We start from the raw sequence: 26,815 nt of genomic DNA on the forward strand, positions 1-26,815 counted from the left end.
GAACACATCAATCTTACACAGTGCAGGTCATTTCTGGCCTAAATAACATCAAAATGCCACATTAAAAGCACAAGTCTTCAAGTTGGTTACACTTCTTATACTAATATGAAACACAGATAGTGTTTTTTTTTTTTATAAATTATTACATTTTACATTTCCAAATTTAATTGAGGGAAGGAGAACCCAAACAGTCCTTGTGGCATGCCTTGTTGGAGATGGCATTCACTAGGTGTTTGCCCAAGATGGTCAGAAATACCACTGAGAATACCAACAACTGGGCTGGAACGCTCAGTGTTCGGCTGGGATCAGAGTCAGGGACTCCGCCTGGCAGTCACGATGCAAACCAGGCAGGAATCGGTGTTACCCACACTGTCAGGTATGACACCTCATGGGCCCTGACATTCCAACGTTTTCAGGGGTTGGACTGCCACTCATTGTCTGCTTTTTCTATACATTCTCCAGACACTTAATAGTAACTATAATGTAAATAACAACAACAACAACTGCTAGTCTTTACTAAACAATCTGACTATATGCTAAACATGTGCTGCGTACCATACCCCTGACACCATTCAATCCCCACACCAGCCCGAAGAGCTAGGAATGGACACTGACATGCTAAGATGCAGTAATGAGCTACAGTCGGTTAAGTGACAGAACTGAGATTGACATCAGAGCTGATGGCTGTGGAGGCCACATCCCTCGTCACGGCACCTCCAAAAACGGAGAGAGAATGCCAAGGAGCCCAGGTCCAGGTCTGCAGAGCACTCAAAAGTAACTCAGAAGTCATGTTTTACCACCAGCAAGTACTATAAATCAGATTCCAATACAACTAACATTTATTGAGTATCTATTTCATGCCATGTACTGCGCTGGGTACTTCTAGAGTTAGTTCACTTGAATCTCAGAAGAAAAATCTGATAACCCCTCCCTCCTTCTCCCCATCTTTCAGAAAGGAAGTGCAGTCTGAGCAGGTTATGTGACCACCCAGGGCCACACAGCAGGGAAGAGAGCAGAGATCTGAGACTAGGCTTCCTAAATCTAGATTCTGCCCATCCCCCAAAGTCGGATATAAAGCTACACAGGTTTCACTAGATTTTCCAAAGAGTTTGGTGACCGAAAATCACTTTTTTTAAAAGTCACTACCTGAGAAAAAATAGTCACACTGTTTCCATTAAAACCCACCATGTTATTAAAGAAACCTACATTCAGTTCTCCACCTGCTCAAGGACAGGAGAAAGAGCCGGGAACTGTGAGGGAGGAGAAAAACTTGCTAGTCTTGGGCACTGCCATTTGCTATGCTTTGGGGGGAAATCGTTGCAGTCACCTGGAGCTCACTTTCTTCAACTGCAAAATGGAGGATTCTGGGCTAGATGGTTTCCAGAGTCCTTTCCAAGATCCTCTGGTATTAGAAGAACGTAAAGCACACACTGCCCTTTCATAGTCACACCGAGAGAGAGAGAGCCTCAGAGCGTGAGGACGGGTAAGGAGAGAGAAGCGAGGGCACAGGTTGGAGGAGGACACGCGGATGGATGTCCACAGGAGCAGGCTCCCTGCGGGAACAGCACAGCCAGCCCAGCACTGAGGCAAGCGCCCTTCCCGTTCTCCCCTCACAGGCACTCCAGGAAAAGGCCACCGAGGCGCTGTCCAAAGTATCGTTACCTGAGGATTCATGGAAATCTGAGTGAACTGCTTTATTAAAGTTGAAGTTGAATTCATTGTTCTATATTATCCTCTAAGGTAGATCAAAAGAAAAAAAGCCTTATCCTATCCTATTTAATAAAGAGCTAATAGGCTAATTAGACCCAACTGCCAAATGACCTTCCAGATGAAGCCAGGGCTGCGAGGGTGGAGCCCTTTGCACAAATTTCGTGCATGGAGCCTCTAGCTTTTTTTTTTTTTTTTTTTTTTTTTAAGTATATATTTCTTTATTGATTTCAGAGAGAAAGGGAGAGGGAGAGAGAGAGAGAGAAAAAAACAATGATGAGAATCATTGATCGGCTGCCTCCAGCAACCCAGGCATGTGCCCTTGGCCGGAATCAAACCTGGGACCCTTCAGTCCGTCACAGGCCAATATTTTATTGACTGAGCCAAACCAGCTAGGGCTCTAGATTTTTTATAAGGGACATAGAGACCAAACTTATTTGGGACAAGCTACTTTTCAGGAAATGGAAGAAAAAAGTATTTCCTAGAAAGGGAAGGAAAGAGAAAAGTCTACCAGTAATGCTTAGAGCTTAGAATGGTGAGTTAATTCCGGGTTTGTGTACCTGTCTTAAATCTGCCTGGCACTGACTCCCGTAGCAGAACGCTGGCTTCTAATGAGAGATGCCTGGTACACGTTTCTAAATTAGAAAAAGCATAAAATACCAAATACAAAAAGACTGAAAATTTACTTACACACTTTAGCATGGAAATGATTTTAGATGCTCCCTTCAGTAACAAATGAAGCCATAAATTAGTATCCCTTAAAAATCCAATCTTTCGTAAGGAGGAGGAAATGTAAAGATTAAATACAAAAGATTATTAATCCTGTTTGATATGCAGCACGATTATGTTTTCGGGTGAAAAAGGTGCTCAGAAATATTATAGTGTTTACCAGACCTACGTCTCCTGGAACCTTTTAGAGAAAAGCTGTTTTTGTAAACATTTAACAAAGAACAGATGGCCTGCCTTAATCATGTGGGGGTGGGGTGGGGGGAGCCTGGAGCTCACAGTAATACCCTGACAAAGTCTCCCGGCCAGCCGTGTCCTGCCCCCACCCCTGCACGGCACATTCTCTAATGCTATTTAATTTTACAGCGGACATTTTCCCATCAATTCCCACTGCCTGACAGGTAATCAATGCCATTAGCATCTGATATTACCATATAGGGCATTCCTAAAACCCCTCATTTGTCAGAGCAAAATGTGAAGAATGTTGGATACCAGAGGTATTTTTAAATACACCCTAACGGGGACTTCCTGCTTAAAATATTTTCTATCCTACATCAATATGACTGCTGGAATAGTATGGAATATATAAGGACTATGCCATGAACTCTTGGAACTGAAACAGAATGACTGATATTTAAACTGTAAATGACAATGATCCAAGATTTATATGTTGCCAAAAATATGAGCAAAAACTAAAGGTGATTGTTTTTATGCCTAACTCCGGTTTTCATAGCATATAAATTAAGACAAACACACAAAACTTATTTAAAACAGCAGCACAGACGGGTTGCAAACGTAGCCACAGGAGAGCTGTGGTGAAGGCAAGCCTGCTGCTCCCTTTAAGCAAAGGTGGCTCAACATGCTCAGGGGCCTGAGGAAAGTAAGCGAAGCTGTTCATCCACCTCCAGCGTGCTTTTCCTCCAATGTTCCTCAGCCTTTGCCGATTTAATCTTACTCAGTCACCTTGTGGCTTCATATTCTCGAAGCCTCTACCTGTCAGCGTTGTCCAGTAACAGGAGTGAGCAGCACAGCATTAACGGGGTGCCCTGTTTCCCACATGCACAATCTCTGCAAACACATTTTGCAGCAGAGGACCACCTACAGAGATTTTGTTTACTGAGCAATACAAATCTAAAATCAAAATACCACTGTACGGGACCTATCACGGACGGGACCTGGGTTCGATTCCAGTCAAGGGCACGTGCCTCGGTTGTAGGGTCCCAGCCCTGGTCAGGGGCATGCCGGAGGCAACCCATCGATGTGTCTCTCTCACATCGGTGTTTCTCTCTGTCTCTGTGTCTCCCTCTCCTTTCCACTCTCTATAAAAATCAATGGAAAAAAATATTCTCAGGTGAGGATTAAAAAAGAAAAGAAAAGAAAAGATACTATGAACTAAACAAAAGCAAGGTGGCCCTCCTGGGAGACACGGCCCTCTCCACACACCGAGCTCAGAGGATCTAAGATTCTGCTGCAGAAGAGGCAGACCAATTAAGACCCACAGAACCATAAACACAACACACCAACTCAGATTTAAATTATTTGTAAAAATATAAATAATAAGTACTCATTTAAGATAGAAACTTTTTAAAAATGGCTTTGGAGACACATTTCTATTGCTACCATTCTTCACTCTTACTTTTTCCAATATGGGTCAGGTTCCTGGTCCCCTGACACTTTTGAAAAGGAATTCCAGTATGAACACTGGAGCTCTATCGTCAGCAGAGGGGACAGGGTTCAAAAGTGCATTTAGCAAGGGTTCCATAAGTCCTGTCGAGGTTTTAACACCCTTTTCTTCTCAACGACATTGATAAAAATAAGATGCACTCGATATGTGGTGTCCAATTCATTTACTCACTCAACAAATATTTGAGGATTTAACAGTAATCTAGGCAGCCACAGGAGCTGCCAGGTGGGAGCAGAGCACCTGGTTCAGGCAGAAGCTGGAGGCTTCCTGAAAAAAACTAGCCAGGTGCCTGCCTGGGGTCCCTCCATGGACCCAGCCTTAAATAAATCAAGCCTGAGATTGGATGACTGAAGACATAAAAATGCTTTATAAGCAAACTTTTAAAACCTTCTTTGTGGGGGATTACATCAAAATTAGCAGACATAAGTTTAAATACTCAAATAAAATAATTTTTAACTTTGATTCTGTGATATAAAATAAGCATAAAAATATTCTTAAGAAGAGAATCAAGGGATGGAATATTTCCTGCTTGGCTAACTTTGGTGTTCGAGTCAGGGCCTCAAGTTCAAGCCTTTTATATTAGTTTTATTCATCTTATTCTTAACCATTTCTAGGAAAAATTATTTTATGAATGAGTACATTTATGAACCAAATGAACAACTGGATTGTTGGCTGTACAAGTTATTTAAGAAGGTAAAATGTATAGAACAACCTTTTTAGGTTTAGAATATTAAAAGCTGTTACAGCCCTAGCTGGTTTGGCTCAGTGGCTAGAGCACTGGCCTATGGACTAAAGGGTCTTGGGTTCAACTCCAGTCAAGAGCACATGCCCAGGTTGTAGGCTTCATACCCAGGGGATGGGGGGGAAGGGAGGGATGTACAGGAGGTAGCCAAGCAATGATTCTCTCTCATCATTGATGTTTCTCTCTCTCTCTCTCTCACATTCTCACTCTCTCTCTCCCTTCTCTGAAATCAATACAAATTTTTTTTTTTTTAAAAGCTGTTAAATAAAAAGAAGACTTGAGTTACATGAGTTTAGAAATTTCTGGGCTGAACCAAATAAAATGGTCTTCTTCACTGCAAAAGTCCTTTCTGCATGCTGAGGGGCGTGTGTCCTCAGGTATTTATTGGCAGCATCCCTTTTTTCCAAGACTGTCTGGAATAAAGTGTTCTTTAAAATATACTTTGAATTCTACTGATACAAGCCAAGGCAGGGCCAAGTCATCTGCTCCTATAGGATGGGGATGAGAGAGAGAGAGAGAGAGAGCGAGCGCGAGCGAGAAAGCGCGCGCGCTCACCTACGCCTCAAAGCAGTGGTTAGCAAATGTTTTATAAGGTAGCATATGACTGTATGAACAAATGTAATGCTATATAAAATGCACTTACACAGAACACTGAATTGGCAGGTTCTTTTATGCGCAATTAAGTCACTGGTAGGAATAAAATAGGAATATTGGTATAATCATATAAAGATGACATATAATTTCTGTTATATGTACAGTCAAGATAATTACCAAGTTAAATAAAGTGACTGTTGAAATATCATAATGTAATAATTTATCTTTGCCTGTAACTCAGAATCATTACATTTTAGAATTAAAATTTTTTTTAAATTACTGATGAAATACGTAGCTCATTTAAAAACCATCCAAAGGCCTTTTGAACCTCTGATTTTCCACTTGGGTTTTTAAATTTTCTTCAGAATAGATCTGCCATACAAGCAAAATGTTAAATAGCTACAAATTAAAATGAGTCGCTTTCATGGCACCTAAATTACAAACATTCTGAATTAATAGAGTCCAAAATTTAATGAACTACGTGGTTAGGTTAAATTTAATGTTACATAGTTTCACATCGGGTATTGAGTACTGACCATCTAGGTATTTAGGAGTGAAACTCTACTATAGGAATTATCACAAATAGCATTTTTTAAGTAATTGTGCAATATAGATAGATAGATAGATAGATAGATAGATATAGATGTAGATATATAGATATATCTCAGAGGCCCGGGTGCACGAAATTCATGCACGGGGATTGGGGGGTGGGAAGGGGGTGTCCCTCAGCCAAGCCTGCACCCTCTCACAATCTGGGACCCCTCAGGTAGGGTCCCTGGGCCCGGCCAGCGATCAGGGCCTATCGGGGCTTTCCTTCCCCTGGCTGTTGGCTACTGGCAGCTGGCCCTGCCCCCACCACTGCCACTGCTTGCCATCTGTGCAGCGCTGCCCCCTCGCCCCTGCCACTAGTCACTAGTCACCTCCCTCTGCGGGCGACAGGCATGGGGTGCCATCACTTGGCTGGCCTGGGCCTCCCTCTGTGGGGCGATCGATCGCGGAGCCCCCAGGTTGATCACCCTGCAGAGGAGGCCCTGCCCACCTGCTGCAGCGCCACTGGCCTGGTAGCCTGGGCCTCCCTCTTTGGGGCGACTGCGGAGTCGTTCCCTGCCTCTCGATCACCCCGCCAGCCGGGCCTTCCTCTTTGGGGAGATTGTGGGGCAATGGCGGGATCCCCGACAAATTGCAGCGCACCTGCCTTGGCTGGCCTGGTGTCAGTGTGTGTCATACAGTGGTCGTCTGGAAGGTCGTACAGACAGTTGTTCTGCTGTTTGGTCGATTTGCATATTATAATAGATATATATAATTTGTGCTTTTAGAGAGAGAGGAAGGGAGGGGGAGAGAAAGAGAAACATTGATTCGAGAGCTCACAACTCAGGCATGTGCCCTGACCGGGCATTGATTGCAACTTTTCGGTGCACAGAAGGATGCCCAACCAACTGAGGCACCCCGGCCAGGGCCACAAACAGCATTTTTTATGTGTAAAACACTGGGCTGTGGTGTTTTTTACAATCAGATTGACTAGAATAACACAGCAGTGAAACTCCACCAATGTTAACCCCTTTCTAAGTGTCTGAGAAATCCCATGTGGACTTGTGCTGTCCGCTGACCAGGCCGTCACACGCTGCTGTGGCGCCTGCAAGGCCTGCCTGGCCCCACCTGGGGTGACGGGGAAAGGGGTACAAGGTGCGGCCTAGTGTTTGGGGAGAGGCAGCACCAGGACTGCCATCCTGGGGCACTGGGCTGAATGTGCCGTGTGCTCTGCTAAGCGACTTCCTAATCTCCTAAGTCCCTGTAACAAGCCCATGAGGTGGGTGGGATAGGATGCACTGCTCTTTTAAAAATGATGCTTTAAGGTGAACTTACCCAAAGTTTCACAGCCAGAAAAAGGCAAACCTAAAATTCTAGCCCGGGTGTGGCTGCAAAGCCAGTGTGAAGGTGACCGTGGCCCACACGTGGCTGCAGAGGGGTGGCAGGGAGGTCCGTTGTGACCACAGCATAAGCTTGGGAAGCCACTTGCTGTCTCTCTCCACCCACCTTAACCCTCATATACAGGCTAAAATGGCATTTAATTCAACGCAGTTTTAGAATGAAGAGAATTCTAGTTTAATTTCGAACTAAAGCTGTAGAGAACCACTAACTTTTCTCCCAAAGATAAAAATAAGAACTGAAATTCACATTATAGTTTGCAGCTAACAAACATTACCCAATTTGAATCTCGAAATCACCCTGTTTGATAAAAGCTGAATTCAAGTCAATCAACCTGCTTTGTGTCCCAGGAACTGAACTGAGTCTTCCAAAACCAGAAACAGGTAAAATAAATAAATAAATAAATAAATAAAATTAAATAAAGGTAATCCCACTGCCTGCTCTCCCTTGAAAACTCTCCCAAAACCATATTTAAAAACAAAACAAACATACAAAAAAAGCCAGATTATATGACTTTTAATCCAATCTACTATATTTCAAGAAATCTAATGTGGTCGTTCTTTTTTGCAGTTTGGTAACTGATCATTCTACTTCCTAGGAAAAGCACCAGGCAAAGTAGCAGGTTTGCATTTAAGGACCATGTCATTGCAATAATGTCTACACACACACACACACACACACACACACACACACACACCTGTGCACGCTTAGGGCACAGAACTCAACATACTTTGGATGTATCTCCACTGCTACATAAATGCTTGGGGAAATTAGCTTCATTGTTTATGGAAGAGGTGAATTACGGTACACTTTTTACGTGTGCTAGTTTTTGAAAAGGGGTATGCAAGTAATCAGACTGTTCCTGGCCTTGAGAACCATTTCCTGAAGTGCTTTTAACTGTGGGGAAAACACAGAGAAGGGGCAATAGAGCCTCACTTCTCCAGGCAGAGGAGAAACAGAAACCACCACGTATTGGATACAATTCGAGTCTCCTGCAGTAATGGCGAGTAACTGCTTAGGCCTCCTCGTTGCTTAGGCCTCCTCGTCCACAAAGGACTGGCCAAAACGTTTTTGCAAAAATAGAACCATTGAAAGACAGTTGAGACAAAGACCCAACTTACATACTAAGAAGTTAAGTTCAATCCAAAAATCCTTTGCTGTACACTTACATTGTATTTTGTTATCACTGTTATACCCTGTAGCATGTTTGAGCCCCAAATTGGAAAGGTAAAAGGTATGACGTTTGGCTCTGGAAGCATAATTTATACCAAGTTTTTGCATTTAGTTGTCTACTACCCTATAAAAGTCAATATTAAAAGCAACTCACTATGCTATTCCTAGGAATTTAAAAAGTCAGACCGCAATAGACTGAAAGGAAGGTGTGTCTTTATCTAACACTGACCAACCCCAGAGGTATGTGTAGAAATGTGAATAGAACAATCTTTGAGTGTGTGTGTGTGTGTGGGGGGGGGGGGGGGGGGAGAATCAATTTACAAGGAGCTTAATGATAAAGCTAATTTACACACTCTAGGCAAGTTTTCAGAGATTGTGAGTTTAGCAAATTTAGCTGGCAAGAAATGCTTACTGCCTACTTTGGTCTTATTAAAAACTCACCCACATCTTGTAGGAGGTAGAATTCTAAGGTGGCCTCATGCTCTCCTCCTCCTGACTGTGGCGAGGGGCGGAGCTGTGCCTTTTGTCAACAGAACATAGCAGAGGTGAAAGAATTTCACGGGTGTGTGTGTGTGTGTGTGTGTGTGTGTGTGTGTGTGTAAAGGTCCCAAATCAGTTGCGTGTTTTATTTATTTATTTATTTATTTATTTATTTATTTATTTATTTATTTATTTATTTTACAGAGAGAGACAGAGAGCCAGAAATGTCGATGAGAGAGAAACATTGACCAGCTGCCTCTTGCATACCCCCTACTGGGGGTGTGCCCACAACCAATGTACATGCCCTTGACCGGAATCGAACTGGGACCTTTCAGTCCCCAGACCAATGCTCTACCACTGAGCCAAACCAGCTTCGGCCCAAATCAGTTGGTTTTGAGTTCCTCGAAGGGGAGATTATCCTGGGTGGGCCTGACTTAATCAGGGGAAGTGTGTAAAGGGGGGTAGGCTCCCCTTGAGGGTCGGAGACTATCTCAGATGCTGGCTTTGACCGTGAGGGGAAACCCACCAGGTGAGAAACTGTGAGTAGCCTCAAGGAGCAGAAGGCAGGGTGGCAAGAGCAAGAACTAAAGCCCCAAACCCAGAGCAGCAAGACATGAATTCCGTCAACAGCCCAAAGGAACGTGGAAGCGGGTCCTTCCCGGGTTAGAACTCCAGGTGAGAATGCAGTCCTGGCGCCTGGGAAGGGCCTGGTGAGGCGCTGAGCAGAGACCCTGCGAAGCCGTGCTCAGGCCCTGACTTGCAGAACCTGAGAGATGTTGCGTTGGTTAAGCCATGCAAGTTGTTATGTAACAATAAGCAACTGACACACACGTCAGCGTCCTCTGCAAATCTCACCTGGATGTTTTTCAGTTTTTGCCCATCCGGGATCCCCTTCCCTCGCCGGACATGTGTGCTTCCACACGAAGACAGCCCGGGGCATCCCTAAGGCTCGTGCTGCAGCTGCTGCTGCCGCCGGTAACACTGAGCTCTTCGGCGACAAGGACCGCTCTGGGTTCACGCCGCCCCATGAGACGCCCCCGTTTTATAAGTGGGAACACCAGGGCACACAAAGAGGCTCGGAAAGCTGCCCGAAGTCTCACAGGAGAGTCAGGATTCGGCCCAAGCAGCTCTCTGCGGAGCGCACATCCCTGCCGCTACGCCCACCTGCCTAATCTCCGCAGCGCCTGCACTCCCTCCAAGTGTCTCCAACAGAAGGAAGCTGTGATGGCAATGGGCACTGGTGCAGGGAACAGCTGGACAGAGCTGGGACCCACTCAGACTGCATAGCCCACAGGAAACGCAGGCTGTGCCGTCATGCTGCAGCCTGGCACTGTCAGTCAGTCAGTCAGTCAGTCAGTCACCACTCATGCCATCCCAGGGAGGGCATTTTTAAAATGCCCAGATGGCATGGCTCAGTGGTTGAGCCTCCACCCAGGAGGTCAGGGTTTGATTCCTGATCAGGGCACATGCCTAGGTTGGGGACTTGATCCCCAGTGTGGGGAATGCAGGAGATGGCTAATCAATGATTCTCTCTCATCATCTATGTTTCTCTCTCTCTCTCTCTCCCTCTACCTTCCTCTCTGAAATCAATAAAAATATTTTTTTTCTAAAAGAAAAGCAAATAACTTCATTTTCAAGTAAAATATATAGAAAATTGCTATGAACAATATTAAAGGCTCCTGGTACTTATTTTAAAAGACAGTTGGTTCTACTTCAGAAACAGTTTAACACTTACAGGGGATGGTGTCCCCATGACTCCTTCCAGCTGGAATTGCACACGAAGCAGCAGATACCAGAGCAATTAAGTATTGTATAAACACTGCTGAAGGGTCAAAAAGAGGGAGGTTCATTCACTGACTAATAACGCAGCCATAAACAAACAGCAATGTTATGCAACTGAGAAAATTATTATAATTGAATCTACACAGCTGGGCAAGAATAGAAGTGTATATATATATATATATATATATATATATATATATATATATATACACTCACAAATGCTTTGTCCATGGGTAGGTTTTAGTTTTAGAACTGTTTCAGATTTGAGTCCCTTGTGTAGACAGATCCGCCCCCCCCCACTTATCTGATTACAATTCCACAACCACAACTACAGAACATACAATAACTTAAGGAACTGCCCACCAATGATCTGCTGTTTTATTACACTACAGAGAAATAAATGTGTGCTAAGGGCCAGGAAATATAACTTTCTCGAGATGAACTCATGGCAGATCCCTTCTGGAGACATTACACCTTGTGTGCAGCCATATGAATAATGAATGGCTGTGCCTCCCAAGCACACTGGGGGGGGAAAGCACAGAACAAAGTAGCTTTTCACATTTTAAACATTTAGCTCCCACTGTGTTCTTGGAGTTTCCTTCACACATTGGTATTTTCCTCTTTGAGAAGATATGTGGAGAAATGCTGTCGATTACCATATTAAGTTTACACATATGTCACATAGAAACAAGCCAGCAGTTCTGACAGTTCCCTTAAGCTGTTGAAGTCACAGCATTAGAATCAGGGAAACATTATAATTTTCTCAGGTTCAAGGAGAAGCATGGTAGAAGCCCACCATCTTTCCATCGATTAAATGTAGTTAAGATGAAAACCAAAACAAAATAAGTGTCTTTTTTGGAAGGTATTCTAGCTACATGTTACTTTTATTACTACATGGGATTTTTTTCTTATTTGCATGATTGAAATCTGAACAATTTCGTGATCTATGTCAAGTTCCCAGCTACATAAAACCTAACTTCAAACAAAGCTGGATGATTAGCTAACCATCAGGGCAGAGGTACAAATGTATCTTCAACTGGCATACATTTTACATCAATGATATCTATTTTTATGAGATAAAAGTACTAAAGCTTTAATGGTGGCAATTAAAACAGCCAAGAGTTTGAGTAGTTCGGTGGCTGAGTCACAGACCTTTTACCTATAATGGGATCCATTATATTCCCGAACTCAGTTTGAGGGAGTGAAAGAGAACAGATTTTTAAATATGGTTATAAAACAGCAGTGCCCTCTGACCTAAGCTGCTTGAGTTTAAACTACTGTGGGATTTACCCCTTGCCTTAACATCAACGTCCATTCAGCGCCTTCTTTACAGTTCTCAGGTACTTGTATCTATTTTAAAATAGTTAAGCAATTTTAAAATGCTAAAAGATGCTATTAGGTAGTCATCTGTATTTGAGCAATTTGTTTCTGTTTTAATTTATTTACATTAAAAAAAACCACATCTGTTCTAAAAATGGGTAACTGCAGATGACTTCTGACAAAATATCATCATTTGCGTCTAAGACAAATATTTATATTTTTCATATACACTTTTAAAATACAGCTTAGAGAGGGTGAATAAGAATGTAATTGGCACTGAACCGGTTTGGCTCAGTGGATAGAGTGTCGGTCTGCAGACTGAAAGGTCCCATTCCGGTCAAGGGCATGTACATTGGTTGCAGGCACATCCCCGGTGGGGGGTGTGCAAGAGGCAGCTGGTCGATGTTTCTCTCCCATCGACGTTTCTAGCTCTCTATCCCTCTCCTTTCCTCTCTATAAAATATCAATAAAATATATTAAAAAATAAAATAAAATAAATATACACATATATATCAGCAAAGGAGTGAGGCCTATTTCGTGGCAGTTTTATCTTAATCAAAAGTATTGGGATAATAAGCTCCATAGTTGCAAATTTACTAATGAACTAACATCCAACACTAACCACTTCTCAAATTCAAGAACCTAAAGACATTCTCTTTAGCTTTTATTATGGCACATTCAAAAACGTAAATAGAAATTCTCTTGGGAACAATCTCACAAATTTTTATATGTTACCATCATCATCCCCAGGAAACAGTAAACAACACACAGCACAGATTTACCCCCCAACCAGGAAGGACAGGAACGGGGGACAGCCACAGAGCAGCCTTGGCCCAGATGACCCCAAGGTCCCGCAGGGTGACATGGGTCTGCAGCCCCTTCAGTATTCGTGGACAGAGCCACGCTTGCTTGGGAGTGCTGGCAGCTCTTCTTAGATAAGTTGTCAAAAGGAAGGGCAGCAGGATGGACTAGGGCAGTGGTCAGCAAACCATGGCTCTTAAGCCACAAGTGGCTCTTTGGCCTGAGTGTTCTAACGCCACTTCTTCAAAACAGACTCGCCCAAGCTGAAAACCGACTTCTACCAATGGGCCACGAAGTTTCAATTGCACTATAAGTCAATTAAGCCACACTCAAAGGGCCAAAGAGCCGCATGTGGCTCATGAGCCAAGGTTTGCTGACCACTGAACTAGGGAATTCGCTATTAGGGTTGGTTTTTTACCATCTACTCTGTTGGAGCTTTAATGACCAAGTGAGAAGACAATCGTCCCAAGAAGGCCCACTCCTGTGAGATGAAGTTGGGGGATCTGACTTACAAGTCCCTCCTAACTCTAAGATTAGGTCTCTACTGGCTTCAGCCCTGCTCAGATGACCTCTACCCCACATGCCTAAAAAGAATGAGCATTTGTAAGGTGAAGATGATTTCAGAGAAAAACAGTAAGAAAGTTTCTCAGATAAACACAAAAAATAAATGAGACTGATTTAAAAACCTACAGTAGAAAGCCCAAAATTAAATATGATATACCAGAATTAGTACAACAAAATCTAAAATTTGTTGCACAATAAAAAGGGGAAACTTTTCCCCCCAAAAAAGGGGAAACTTTCAGAATAGTATTCCAATAATACATAACCTCATTTTATATACCTGACGAATATCGACTAGGTTTTCTCTGCACTCATAGACTGTACCAAATCTACCATGGAGATATGACAGGGGTGGGGCAAGAATTCAAGATTCAAACAAACAAACAGCCCGAAGTCACTCGGCAGGAGTCCCAGGACCATGAGAAATCACACACAAGAGCCACTGCACAAGGTAAGTCTTTCACCCAGAAAAGGCCTGAGGAGGCTTTCAGAGGGGACCGTGCTAAATTCAGGGGCTCGGGGACAGCGAGTTTGCAGAGACCCAAATTCCTCAGGGCACAGCTGAGAATGCAGCTACAGCAGCAAATCCAAATCTCCACCACCGAGGGCTGTGAGCTTCCGAAGCCAAAAACATCCGCCAAGGCATAGCCTACATGGGCTTCAAGTCACCCCAGCAGGTGACACCCTCGTAGCAACACTCCTAAAAACAGTCGATTAAAAAAAGTCCATCCCACGGAATGATTAAATACCTAGGGCCTCCAGATGTAGTTACCAGCCTACTTTTCTATTTGCTTCCTGCCTTTCCACAGTTCTCTCCACCTACAGGATGGGTCTTTCCAACCCTAGTTCACTTTTTAAATTTTTATTGGGCCTTTCTGGACCCCATATCTTCCCCCAGCTCTCGCCAACTTTCTTCGCTCCCTTGAAGAGCAGAGTCCTCCAAAGAGTGATTGATACTTGCTGTCTTCCTCCTCCTTCCATTCACTCCTGAATTTGTCCTAACCACACAAATATTCTACAAGAACAGCGCTCTCCAAGGTGACCTCCGATGGCGCGCGCTCTCCCTCTCGCTGCTCCTGGCCTGTCAGCAGGATCTGGCACGGCTGCTCACTCCTGGCTCCTCCACAGGACTTCCAGGGCAGCCTCCCTCCGCCTACACCGCAGGCTCTCTCTTGACTGCTTCCTCGTCCACGTCTCCATCTGTAACTTCATGTTCGAATCTCAGCTCTGTCCATGCTTCCTCCCTCACAGGGGCCACTGCCCTACATACTACCTATAGGCTACTATTCCCAAAGCTCTTTATTGAGCCCCAACCACTCCCTTGAGCTTTATACTTCTCAACCCTAGTGTCTACTTAATATAACCACTTGGGTGGGCAAACAGACATTGAAAATTTAATGCATTCCAAAACCAATTCTTGATTTCTCCACCAATCTCCACCTCTGTAAATTGTTACGCCACCAGCAGCAGAATTCAAATACATGGAGTCATCCCCAACTCTTTACTTAGTCTCAAACCACCTTCAATCCTTTCTGTAAAACCTCTCGGCTCCACCTTCAACATAGACAGGAAATATCCTCAACCTCTCACACCCCACCTAGACAGACTATTTGCTACACAGTCTAAGTGATCCTTTAAAAAGCAAATCTGACCATGATATATTGCATCTATTCAAAACCTCCAATATTTTCTCATTTCATTCATAGTAAAATCTGAAGTCCTCACCATCCCTCCAAGGCTTCAAACCTCCCTAATCTCATCTCCTACAATTCTCCCCTTGCTCTCTTCCACTCCTACCACACTGTTCCTTGCTTGTGGTCCAACAACAAAGGGCCTTTGCACAGGCTGCCTCTGCTCTCAGAGCTCTTTCCGAAATAGCTCCAAAGTTTCCTCCCTTGCTTCCTTCATGAGGTCTTAGGGCCCAGAGATTAAAGCAAATGTGACAAAATGTTAACAATGAATAATTTTATGGGAAATGATAAATATGTGCTCACTGCATGGTTCATTCCTCCAACTTTTCTATAGACTGAAATTTTTTTTCTAAAATCAAAGTTGGAAGGGGAAGACCTCTTTGCTACCACATTTTCTCCTTTGCACCTGCTGTTGCTGACCATTCCCCCCTCATTTGCCCTTTCCTGACTCTTTCCCTCTACTTTCCCTCGGGATTCCTTGGTCCACATGATGCAGTCCAGCAGACTTGTCCACATGACGCGTGTCCACATGCCTGTTTCCCCCGAGACGGGCATCTTCCCCAGCACCTTCAGACCAGCAGGCCAAAAACCAAAATCACAATCTCTCACCTCAACAGACAACGCTGCTTTTCCCATCGTGGTTACTGTCATGTCTCAGTCACCCAACCCCGTTTCTTCTTCATCCCCACTGGCGGTTAAGACCCGCCTCTCCTCCCTTCTCTGCGGTGGTCCCAGCAGTGCCCGAGAGCTTCTTAGCTAGTCTTGCTCCTATTGTACTGACCTTCTTCAGTGAATGGTAGTCCTCCCTTATCCACTCCTTCACTTTCCATGGTTTCCATGACCCAAAAGTATTAAATAGAAAATTGCAGAAATAAACAAATTTTCAATGGCATGTGGTTGCAAGTAGTGTGATGAAATCTCATGAGTCACCGAAACCGGTTTGGCTCAGTGGATAGAGCGTAGGTCTGGGGACTGAAAGTTCGATTCCAGTCAAGGGCATGTACCTTGGTTGCGGGCACATCCCCAGTACGGGGTGTGCAAGAGGCAGCTGATCGATGATTCTCTCTCATCGATGTTTCTAACTCTCTATTCCTCTCTCTTCCTCTCTGTGAAAAATCAATAAAAAATATATTTTTTAAAAAGAAAAGAAATCTCATGAGTCTTGCTCCATCCCAATGAGATGTGAATCATCTCTGTCAGTGTCTCCATGTGTACACTCCCCGCTGGGTAGTGATTCAGTAGCCATCTCAGCAGTGCTTGTCTTCAAGTTACCTTATTTTACTTAATAATGGCCCCAAATAAATTCACAGAACTTGTATTATAATATATTTATATAATTGTTCTGTCTTATTGTTATTAATCTCTTACTGGTCCCAATTTATAAGTTAAATTTTATTACAGATATGTATGTATAGGAAAAAACATAGCAGGGTTCAATACTATCCATGGATTCATCCATCCACAGGGGGTCTTGGAACATAACCGTGGGGAAGGGTAGGCCTAGCATACTCTCTGCATCATAAAAGAAGAGATCATTCTAACACACAAATCACCTAACCTGCTTCTCTTTGTACAATCTGTCCATGACTCTCCATCAACTACATTCAAAACTGAGACTCTCATGTGGCTGGTCAAGGTCTCCCCCATGCCCACCTTCCCAGTTCCACGCCCTGCCTCCATCCACTACACATGCTGGCTGTCACTGGCTAACAACTGCAGTCACATAAATGTACTCTGCTCTTTCCCAACGTAGTGCTGGTGGACATGTTAGCCCTTCTGCCTGGAATGTCATTCCTATCCCCTCCTCCCAGATAAATCCTACAATATCTTCAAATCTCAGCTGAAGCATAACCTCTTCCTGAGGCCTTCCCTCATCTCTCCAGGTGAAGTCAAATGCACTCACAAGGCCCAGTAACGTTTACAGCATTGCTCCACAGCTTATTAGAAGATCTTTCAAGGCCTCTGACCTGTGAGCCTCTAGGATAGCAGCATGCTATGCTCCTGTTCTTATTTATACAGGAGTACTATATACATACAGGAGCGTGCGTGCGTGCATGTGTGTTATATACCATCGGCTTTGTACTGTATTTACTGATTGAATATCAAAATTTCCCAAACTTCCTTCGACTTTAACACGGATGTCACATGTCCACCCTGTGTTCTGACCACAACTGCTCTCATTCATGAACACCTTGTAGCAGCTATACCTCCAAGGTGCCCAGAAGAGTGCCTAAAATAACTGTGGAACTAATACATGCATATATAAATGTATGATATTTCATTGACTGGTCCAAGGCAAGGTTGAAACATTTGCCACCTTCTGAAAGGACCATGTTCTGTGTTGTACCTACACAAATTTCTCTATCACTCCTCTTCCCCTGATTCAAGCAGCACCTTTCTCCCTGGCCCTGCAAATAATTAAGCTGGGTATCTGTTCCCATGCAAGTCTTTACTTCTTTCTTTTCACTGTAGTTACATCACTGCCAAACTGGGGATTTTTGTTGTTGTTTCTTTTACAATGTTTTTATTCATTTTTAGAGTGGAAGGGAGATAGATAGAAACATCAATGAGAGAGAAATATAATTGTCAGCTGATTCCTGCACAACCACTTCCTGGGGGTCAAGTGCCTACAACCAGGCATGTGCCCTGACCAAAAATCAAACTGGTGACCTCTTGGTTCATTTAAGACGGGTAATAGATTATTTTTATAATTCCCCAATCTCACATAATGAATGAATAAATGAGGTCCTAACCTCCTATCTGAAAATTGTAAATAAGACTCAACAGACAAGAAGCATTGCCTCTCTATCCTGAGCTAACTACAATCACTCACCTCATTCCCGAGAAAGGCTGCACAACAAAAGCACTCCCTGGACAGAGACCTAGGAAAAGTTCTCAGAATCTGACCTCCAAAAATAAAAAGGCACAGACATTTTCGAGTAATTGCTGAACTACACTGATCATGTATTTTTTAAATTTAAAAAAAAAATGGCTTTTACAGTATGGAAATTTTAAAATAAACTTTAAGTTTCTAATGGCTTTGGACTGTGAAATATGAATTTCAGTCACTTTAGATGGAGGTTAAGGCATGCTTGCAAATGTTAACAAATATGTGCTGCTTCTTTTGGCTCTGAGCACTGCCCACATACTGGCGGGGTTGGGGTGAGTACCATCTATTCTCCGCTGAAGCCCCAAAAAGCCCTGAAGCCAGAGACTGGGCAGGAGGCAGAGATGTCTGAGTGGGCCTCGGGCCGGGAGGGGAATGGAGAGGCTGGGGTCTGGACTGGGTTTAAAGGGCTTCAGTTTCACTTCCCAGGCCCCAAGATCACAGAGTCTGAGACTATGCTTTGCATCCATGAAACCCCATGTCTAAACCTCAAACTCCAAACTTAATTTATCATTTTACCTCCTCTGTTCCAGACACAAAACAAAACAAAAATCTTAAGTTCTTTTTCCTGAAAATTTTTTAATTGATTTCAGAGAGGAAGGGGCGGGAGGGACAGGGTGGAGGAGAGAGAGAGAGAGAGAGAGAGAGAGAGAGAGAGAGAGAGAGAGAGAGAGAGAGAGACACATTAATGATGAGAGGAAATCATTGATTGGCTGCCTCCTGCACACCCCCCACTGGAGACGGAGCCTGCAAGCCAAGCATGTGCCCCACAGGGGAATCAAACCATGACCACCCAGTTCATAAGTTGACCCTCAAATCAGCCGGGTTTCTTGACTTCTACCTAACTGTGAGGCCAGCACTCACCAAGTACCTAAGCAAGAATTGTGGTGATCCTCTGGCTTACCTCAAGACCTCTGACCTCTCAGCCACCTTTTCCCGAGGCCCTCACCATCCAAGGCAGCAGCTAGCAGACACACGTTAAGATGCAGAGAGGCATACAAGAATATGGAAAAGGTTAAGTCTGACTCAAGCTGGTGAGATTCACTCCTCATCTTACTGGAACTCAGAGTGGCATTTGACACACAATCCATTAGGTACGTAAAAACAAGCCTAAATGAGTTTTGGAAACACCAACAGCCAAGTGCACTCAAGAAAAATAAAGTAAGTTAAATGCTGCACAATAATTTTATCAAACCAGAGAAGGTATTAACAGAAGGGGTACAGTCTACTAGGGTCCAAAAAAAAAAAAAAAAAAAAAACCAAAAAAATTTAATTAAGCCAACTGGATCCAGCAGATACAAGGATCCAAGGAAAATCTCAACCGAGAAGAGCTCTGCCCTGTGGCAGAGACTACGGGAAGCCTGGATGGAAAATAAATCTCAACAGAATCACTGCCCTTGGTTCCTACTGTATTATCACCACACGCTCTGACTATAAATTCGGGTTCCCATGTACTTCGATATAAAAAAGAGGCTTCCAGCCGAAACCGGTTTGGCTCAGTGGATAGAGCGTCGGCCTGCGGACTGAAAGGTCCCGGGTTCGATTCCGGTCAAGGGTATGTACCTTGGTTGCGGGCACATCGCCGGTGGGGGGTGTGCAAGAGGCAACTGGTCGATGTTTCTCTCTCATCGACATTTCTAGCTCTCTGTCTCTCTCTCTTCCTCTCTGTAAAAAAAAATCAATAAAATACATTAAAAAAAAAAAAAAAAAAAGAGGCTTCCAGTCCGGCCAGCATGGCTCACTGATACACCCACTTTCCCACTAACCTTTAAGAAACTTACCACTTGTTGAGGTTTGGTGTAGTATTAAGGGATATCCATAATTATCTTAAAAGGTATAAAAATACTCTTCTTTTGTTCACCTACATGCGTATGTATAACAACACATTACTGTCATATAATTCAACCAAACAACACATTACAACAGACCTAACGCAGCAGCAGAGACAGGATGACCCAGTTGTCCTCTATTAGGCCAGAAATGAAACATTAGCAAAAATATAAAATACACTGCTCTTCTCTTCAAAGTTGGAAAATACTTTTCATTCTCAAAATGTTACTTATGTCAATGTAATAGGTTTGTTATTATTTTTAAATGTTATTATTTTTAAATGAGTTGATATTTTAAAATTTTCTTAATGTTAATTTCTGATATCCACAGGAAAAAATCATCATACACAAAAGCTCTTTAGAGTTATCAATATTTAAGAGCACTGCTTTAAGCTAAACAGTTGTAAACAGATGAGCAGTTACTTGTAGATATCAATATCATTTACAGAATGATCTGAATGCATGCCCTCCTGCCTTTGTAACAGAAGATAAATGCTCTCTCTTTTGCTCATACTTTATTATCTAGAAAGACCCTGGAATCTAAATGTCAACGAGAATTGTTCAAAGTACATTCTTTCAGAACTAACACGGCCATCTTCGGTACCCACTCTCTAAAGGTTAATGATCTGGATCTAAAAACAGTAAATCAACTTGCTCAGTTCCCTGGGTCTAGTTTCTACTAATTTATCTTAGTAGATGTACCAGCAGGCTATACTACTCAACAACCCACGGAGACACTACTACAAACTTTCTACACAGGTGATCAATGGGTAGTAAAACCTGATTGAAGTTTTCAAACCAAAACTCTCTCCACTGTCCTCTGAGGCAGCCCTGCTCGGCCTCTGATGTACTTCAGGAGCATGAGGCCCACGCCAGAGGCTTAAGCATCTTTGCTTGGTAATGGGTGATTCTGGTGTGTACAAGGCACTAAGAACCAATACCAGAGTCAGAATTGACCACTCTAGTGGTCTTCAACCCAAGATAGGTGAAACCCTGGAGAACCCTAAAGAGTTTCTAAGGGGCAGGGACAGTTTAAGGGGTCATTTTCCAGTCTCCTGAGGGCCACATCAGCTCTCTGCTAAAATTAACCAGCCCCCTCCTGCTTCTCTTTTGCCATATTCCTCTCACAATCACTTTTTACCAACATGCCTTTAACTCATCCTCCTAGGGCACTAACCAAATAGAGGAGTCTTTTGGCAGCAGAGTTTCAGGAAAAAATGTCGAAGAGGAGCAGTGCCAGGGGTCACCTCTTTAGTGAAATGACAGTCGTGCAAACACACACATTGTAATACATTTTTGTGAACTGAAAAAAATAAAATCAGAATTTCAAACTTCGTTTTCAAAACTTTAGGGGACAAAAAAGTTTGAATAATAAGGCGGATTATGATTTTTTAAAAACTGCTGCGCAATATGGTAGTCAATAGCCAAATGTGGCTAATTACATTCAAATAGGCTACAATTGAATAAAATTTTAAAAATTTAGTTGCACTAAATAAATTTAGTTGCACAGTTACATCAGCCACAAATCAAGTGCTTCATAACCTGGAGCAGCTATAGGCTACAATGAGGGAAAGGGCAGAGAAACTTCCATCATCCCAAAAAAATTCCACTGGACAGAGCTACCCTGGAACTTTGACCAGCTACTTAATAAATACCTGAATACCTTTTGGAGGGAAATCCTAGATTTACTTATGGTTATGGCCCGAAATACCAGCAGATGAGATATTTCCATCCAGGTGACAATGCATGTTAGAAAATCAACTTTTAAACTAGAATATTTAGCCTAGCTGTCATGGCTTAGTGGTTGGGCATTGACCTATGAACCAGGGTGTCATGGTTCGATTCCCATTCAGGGCACATGCTCAGTTTGTGGGCTCAATCCCCAGTGTGGGGCATGTAGGAGACAGAGGATCAATGATTCTCATCATTAATGTTCCTATCTTTCTATCTCCCTCTCCCTTCCTCTCTGAAATCAATAAAAAATATTTTTTTAAAAAAATAAAATAAACCCTCTTACCTGGTTTTCAAAAACAGAGCTCTGCTCTCCACCAATAAGATACAAAATTAGTACCTCAGACTCTCGTTTTTATTGAATTGAGATTCATATGACATTTTAAAACAAAAAGGTCCCGGCCCTGGCCAAGCAGAGCACCATCCTAAGATGCCCTACAGAGGTCCAATTTATGACCTAATCAATAACCCCAAAATCCAGGGAGACTGCCTAAGGCTGTGGCTGGCAAACTGCGGCTCGAGGAGAGTCACATGCGGCTCTTTGGCCCCTTGAGTGTGGCTCTTCCGCAAAATACCACAGCCTGGGTGAGTCTATTTTGAAGAAGGGGCAGTAGAAGAAGTTTAAAAATTTTGGCTCTCAAAAGAAATTTCAATCGTTGTACTGTTGATATTTGGCTCTGTTGACTAATGAGTTTGCAGACTACTGGCCTAAGGCATGCACCCATCTACCTCAGGCATCTTGTCACTTATCTTACCAAGCAGAATGTCGGGATGTAGGCACCTAGGCCAGATCAATGTAACCTTCCCAGGATGACCTACACCAAGTAGCCCTGAGTCTCACACACTCAGATGGTGTCATCAAGGGACACAGACGGAACTATCATATGAAAACAAACAAAAGCCCTATTTCTATCCTTGTAAACCTAGTCTTGTCAAAAAAATGTATTTGTGATGTAAGTCAATACTTCCTACATACAAAATATACCACAAAAATTATTTTAGGATTTGATACCAGGAAAAATACATCTCTGAGAAAAGAAGGAATGAATAAATATTTCCTTCTTTCTAATAATGAGAATTATACATCTTATTTTATATCCCTTTGCACATTCACCAGGAAACAAAAATTATAAATTCATGCTTAGTCCCAGCAACCAAGGTCATAATTGGCATAATCCCTTGCTCTTCCATTCCAGGACCAGAATTCCTATTTCTATTTCACACACACACACACACACACACACACACACACACACGTACCCTTTTGTCAGAATTTCTCATATCAACTAAGGACTAGAACCTAACTTTGTATTAATTTAATTTACCCTCTGCCACTAATCATATATTATAAAATTTGAAGTCAACAATATCTTAATATAGGACTAATTCACTCTAAAGCAACATGTAAGGACAACTAACATTTCTCAGCTTGTCTTCAATACCCAATAAAGACACATGTGCCTTCTGATCAAGAGATCCATACATACATACACACTGACCTGGAAATAGGGGAAGTGAAGCTTAGCAACCAATGAGCAAGATATAACTGTCAATAAGCACTTGAGAAAATATTTTCAATATTTTTCTTCTGGGAATGAGGAGATTGAATTTAATATCAAATTTTGAGAAATCATTTTCAAGGAAAATGAAACAATTTTATCAACTGTGATAGCCTTTAACTTTGAAACCAAATAATAACACATGCTTTATATGAAGCATTTGTAATGGGGACTCCTTTGGGGAGGGAATTAAAACAATAACTTTCTGAAATATCACTTATACTTTAAAACAAGACACTATTCACATTACTTTAAAAAGCATGCTGTGTTTAGCAACAAATTGGCTGCTACACAGCAGAGATTTATTCCAAAAATAACAAAGTGAATTGTGTCAGTGTTACCACGTGCAGATCACTATATTCTATCACCAGCTAGCAGAGTAAAAAGATACAGGGTATTTATCTATAGTTTTAAGGCCATCTGGTAAAAAGTGAGAGAGAATATGAGTAGAAACACAAAGCTTACCCAAACAACAAAAGGTTTTTTTCTAGTTCTACTTATACTCAACCTCTTATTTTCTGATGATTAAATAATTTGTCTTGTTCAATTATACCTGAGCTATTTAAATTTAGTTAAAATTTTTGAAAGATTAAAACTTCAGTTACTTAGTGTCCCTTGCCTCATTTTTTGGTACTCAATAGCCACATGTTGCTGGTGGCTACTGGACAGAAAAAATATCTAAATCTCATCATCACACAAAAGTTACATCTTCTATAGATACATTAATGTGATATCAAAGAAAATGGCAAAATTTCTTTAAAAATAACTTGGAAAATATTATGTACTTTCTGACAAACTTCAGATCAGGTAAGTATATTTCAAAGGGTTTTTAATTCCTAAACCTGGAATTAAAGGGAAGACTATGAAAGGCCTGGATTGCAACCACACTAGTAGTTACATAATAGAGAGTAGAAGGTTTCATTTCACATACAGTGTACAGATTACCGTTCAATAAGATAAAATATAAAAACATGTGTGAGAGTTGCTAAATACATTTCTAATGGACATTATAAAATTTGAAGCCAACAATATCTTAATATAGGACTAATTCACTCTAAAGCAACATGTAAGGACAACTAACATTTCTCAGCTTGTCTTCAATACCCAATAAAGACACATGTGCCTTCTGATCAAGAGATCCATACATACATATACACTGACCTGGAAATTGGATAACTAAGTGATTGACTGTTGTTTTTTCTATCTCATTTTTCTTTTTCTTCCTTTTTTTAAATATATTTTTATTGATTTCAGAGAGAAAGAGAGAGTGAAGAGAGATAGAAACATCAATGATGAAAGAGTATCATTGACCGGCTGCCTCCTGTACAATGGGGATCGAACCCGCAACCCGGGCATGTGCCCTTGACCCAGAATCGAACCTGCGATCCTTCAGTCCTCAGGCTGAGGCTCTATCCACTGAGACAAACCAGCTAGGGCTCATCTCACTTTTCTTTAATCAATATATTAAACGGGGAGAAAAATGAGCAGACCAGAAGCGCAGGCATAGAGCGAAGGCCACACCCCTGATCCTTCAGGTTTAAACCAAGCAAACCTGCGCCTCCGCGGCGCCCTGCGCACCCAGAGCACGAGGTGCCAGAGCCAGAGCTCCCCGCACAGCACCCCCATTTAACATCCCACTGGGCGGCTGGTGAGCCCGGGGTCCCGGACCCTGACCGCTCCGCAGCCGCTGGACATCCACATTGGCTTCCGGTTAAACTCTTGCCCACGCTGTCCCACCTGAGGTCCCCCCGGCCTGCGGGCCATTAGCCAGCGCTCCCTGGCCCTCCCACCCTGCACCACCCCAAGTCCTGGCCGATGGACCCGCACCCTCTGCGTCCAGAGGCTGACTGGTTTGAGGCATAGAATTCTGCAGATATCACACACACACCCCCAAACACACACACCCCCATTTAACACCAGTCCTAATGCCAGAAGAGCACACCCCCATTTAACACCAATCCTAATGCCAGAAGAGTACCCTCTTAGGTGGATGTGACAAGCTTGTGCTCTTCTGGCATTAGGATTGGTGTGGGTGGTGTGGGGGCGGAGGGCCTGGGGAATGGTGTGGGTGGTGTGGAGGCAGAGGGCCTGGGGGTGATGATCGCAAGAAAGAAAGGACGTGAGAGAAAGGGACATGTGATCAGTGAGGAGTCCACAGGAAGAGGAAAGATCCAGGATGTGGGAGGGACTTGTAAAACGCATGCCAGAAAAGGAGCAAGAAGAGAAAGAAAATGGAGAAATAGGACAAAAGGTGCCAGCTCCAGAGGTGAACAGAAGCAAAAGGGAGAGGGGCCCTTGGTTAGACGTGAGAGCCTCAGTGGTCAAGGCACTTCAGAGGGAGAGAAGGGTTAGGAGCAGAAAGGATGGGCCGCCCAGTGGGGAACTGAGGGGAAGCCAGAACAGAGGGAGGGGAAGCTCGGAGAGCTCAGCCAGCTGGGGTGCCCGAGAGGTAATGGGTACAAAGAGGGACATGGGATGGGCAAGCGGCAGAAATAGTCTGGCTGGCCTGGCTCAGTGGTTGAGCATCCACCTGTGAACCAGGAGGTCACGGTTCGGTTCCTGGCCAAGGTACATGCCCAGGTTGTGGGCTCCATCCCAGGTGTGGGGCATGTAGGAGGCAGCCAATCAATGATTCTCTCTCATCATTGATGTTTCTCTCTCTCTTCCTCTCTGAAATCAATAAAAAAAAAATATTTTAAAATAATTTTTTTAAAAGAGGCAGAAATATATGGTGATGCGGAACAATCAGAAAGATTGGAGAGAAAGCAAGGTGAAATGGGTTTCAGGAGTTTCACAGAGTAAGCGTAGGAAAAGGAACAGAGAGAGGGGTAAGGGAGTGAGGTGGGACGCAAGAAAGGACAACAGTGGAGAAAAGCAGGGGAGAGGCATAAGCAGACAGACAGACATAGTAGGGGAGAAAGAAGGGCAGCGCGGATCTGAGTGAGTGGGGAGTTGATGGGCTGTGTGCATGATTAAGTTGTGATATACCAACTTGTGACTTTATAATATTTGTTGAATTGTCTCAATTGCACTGATCAGAAGGAGAATTGTAAAATCCAGTTTATAAAGCTTGTGCATTTTATAATTATTTGCATCTCCAGGTGGCTTCCATTTGCAACCCTTATTCAGCCAGAGGGGAGAGCCTTGTTAAAGTCAGTCAGGGGTCCCTTTCTGTTTCCTGGGATAGCATGAGGGAGGCAATGGAGTCTGTCAGTCGCTACATGATGCTTTTTCAAAGAAAATTGGAAGTGCCATGTGTTTTTGTTCATTAGATTCCTCATATAGTGGGTGGAGGCTGGGTGGAGGGTGGGCAAAGAGGGGTGGGGGGTCGGGGACATCTGTAATAGTGTCAACAACAATTTGTTTTAAAAGTCATGTGGTGTGTGTTTTTTAATGGAGTTAACATTTTTCTTTATACTTTTCCTCCACTTAATTCACAGTTTGTCTGTTTTAAAAAGCAGAGAGATAAATCTTAGTTTATTGGAAAAAAAAAAATAAATAAAAAGAATAACTATAGTGTATAAAGTTTGAAGATGATTAACAAAAGGACGTTCCTTTATATTCAAATTGGAGCTAAGATATAACTGCCATCTTTCCTAAAGACAAAACCATTTGCTCAAGG

The 26,815-nt window shown here is 42.9% G+C and overlaps 1 protein-coding gene across 5 annotated transcripts in view; it reads right to left on the reverse strand.

Moving 5' to 3' along the window:
* CHD7 (chromodomain helicase DNA binding protein 7) overlaps nt 1-26,815 on the reverse strand; it is a 175,326-nt gene that overhangs the window by 79,468 nt on the left and 69,043 nt on the right. The gene's annotated exons all lie outside the window — the stretch shown is intronic.

Source organism: Pipistrellus hanaki (assembly GCF_964339955.1).
Source record: "Pipistrellus hanaki genome assembly, chromosome: 17".
Taxonomy (NCBI): domain Eukaryota; kingdom Metazoa; phylum Chordata; class Mammalia; order Chiroptera; family Vespertilionidae; genus Pipistrellus; species Pipistrellus hanaki.